Source organism: Montipora foliosa, chromosome 13, assembly GCF_036669935.1.
Source record: "Montipora foliosa isolate CH-2021 chromosome 13, ASM3666993v2, whole genome shotgun sequence".
NCBI lineage: Eukaryota > Metazoa > Cnidaria > Anthozoa > Scleractinia > Acroporidae > Montipora > Montipora foliosa.
Window position 1 is genome coordinate 41534700 of NC_090881.1, and position 2500 is coordinate 41537199.

Genomic DNA, 2500 nt, shown 5'->3' on the forward strand with positions numbered 1-2500 from the left:
ATTGAAGTATTTCATGACTTCTGGGGTTGCCATTCGAGCATTGAGGCAGACAAATGCTTGTTGTTTTTCTGGTCCCCACACAAATTCAGCATTTTGGTGTGTGAGTTGATGGATTGGAGCGGAAATTGATGCAAAGTCCTTGATGAAATGTGCGAGATATTGGGCCAGACAAAGAAAACTACGTTCTTCAGTGGCATTCCTAGGAGGACTGCATGGCATTAATAAGGGAAGAAACTTTCTTGTCATCTGCAGAGAAGCAATGGCCAAAAAAGTCAATAGATGATTGGTTGAACAGACATTTTGGCAGGATTGGCAGTAACGGTAGATTGTTTTCTCTCATTCTCTGAAGAACCGCTTGTAAAGCGTTATCGTCATCAGTTTGGCTCTTGCCAAACACTGTTATGTCATCAGATATGTTTCTGACGCCTTCAGCTCCTTGTAGTACTTCTATGGATTTCTGAAAGATTTCAGCTGCTGAGTTAATGACTCTAAAACTGAGCCGCTTATAACGATAGAGACCAATATGTGTAGCAAAAGTAGTAATGCTTCGGCAGTTTACCTCTAGCTCAAGTTGGTGATATCCTTGTTTTAAGTCTATCTTGCTATTAAAGACAGTTGCTCCACTCAGATCAACGATCAGGTCTTCCACAGTGGGCACTGGATGTCGTTCACACTCTATCGCCTGATTTGCCACTCCCACATCTACACATATTCGTAGCCCTGTCTTCTTTGGGGCGAACACTATCCGAGAGACGGGTCCAGGGGGTTGGAACCTCAGCTTTTTCTATGATGTCAAGTTCCTAGAGCTTCTTCACCTCAGCATCAAGCTGGTTGCGGATATGAAATGGCAGTCTGTGGTACTTCTGGTCTAGTGGTTTAACGCTGTCATGAACGTGTAATTTTTGCAGTTTTGCCTTTTATCTTCCCCAGTCCTTCAAAGCAGCCTTTTTGATCCTCCATAATGTTATCAACTATGGGTGTTGAGACACTGTTTTTGTCCTAATTTAATTTGAAGCAATTTTCGCCTTCAACATACCTTGGAAGATCAGTATCTTCAACAAATTATATCAAATCCATCGTGCGTTTATATTCCGCAAATGTTACAAAAGGCAAAAACGTATGAAATTCCCTTAGGGAATCACGTGACACAACAAAAGCTAACTGAAACAACCGAAAATCGGTCGGCGCTAACTAAAACACCAAATTTTGGCATTAATTTTTCAGGTTCATTCCGGTATATTCCACTTTATTTGGGTGTCATTCCGCCTCATTCCGGTGTCATTCCGGTGTTATTCTGCCTCATTCCGGCGTATTCGGGTTTATTCCGGTATATTCTGTTCCGTTCCTGTGTTTAGTAACGCCCGATAATTGCATGTTAACAGTGATCGAATTTTTGTGATCAGGGTTAAACGCTCAGCTAATAAATAGTGATTATAGGGTAATAAGCTTTTAATCACAACAAATATAATTTATTATAGAAGATGATGATTTTTACGATAAGGCCAAACATTTCTTGAAAAAAAAAAACCGAGGAGCAACTTGACCTTGAAATGAGGAAACAATTTCTTAAAACCCATTGGGACAGGAGGCCCGAGAAGTTGTAATTTTGGCATCAAAATAAACCCCTAGAAAATCAAGCTTGAAGATTTCGCATGCAGTTCATGTTCAGCTGAATAACTCCGGCCCCAACTTGAAAGGCAATTATGCTGAGCCAATCAGTGTTTGGGCACGTGCTAAGGTACTGTAGCAGATTGTGTGTGAAGGCTGTCATTGACACCCAATCCTTTCACTTGTGATTGACATGATGTGTCAATCATTTTTCGCATGGAGATTATGGCAGGAAACAAATAAAAGTGATTTTAGTGGTCTTAAAATTAATTTTTCAGAATTGTTTTTATTGGAAAAAATTACTTCACAGCCGACCAATTCAAGATTTGCAAGAGCAAGAAAATTGAGCGAGATGCCCAAATTTACCCATACTGAGAGCTTAAATTCCTCACCGCGACTTCATTAATTAAATTACAATGTTGTTGCGTATGCGCAAACAAAGCTGAAACATTTTCAGGATTTGTATGTTAAAATGTACATAATTTATTTTGTTTGACTAGAATGACAAAAATAGAAAGCAACAAGACAAGAATAGAATGGCAAAATGATTTAGGAACACTATTGCCAAAACAGCATTTGGTAGTGCGTGCAATTGTTTACATGTAGATCATTTTCATTGTCACGCAACAAAAAACAAATTTGAAACCGTTCAATAAATTAAAAGAAGTCAACTCCTTGAAATGTTGTAAGGACAAATATAATTATCAAACGCGGTTCTCCAGAAAATGTATGGTACTAGAAGGAGAAATAATTCAAGTGGGCAGCAGTAGTTTTGATTGAAGGCACGGATCCCGGGCCAGCACCTTTCATGCATGAGCACTGCGGCCTGTTGGGTAGCTATGGGAGGGGGGTTACCTTCCTTCCATTGGGGGGTCCAAGGGGGGCCTCCCCT

General features: G+C 40.0%; 1 protein-coding gene across 2 annotated transcripts in view; it reads left to right on the forward strand.

The window, feature by feature from the left end:
* Window positions 1–2500, forward strand: part of LOC137982356 (fibroblast growth factor receptor 3-like) — a 38878-nt gene that overhangs the window by 13845 nt on the left and 22533 nt on the right. The gene's annotated exons all lie outside the window — the stretch shown is intronic.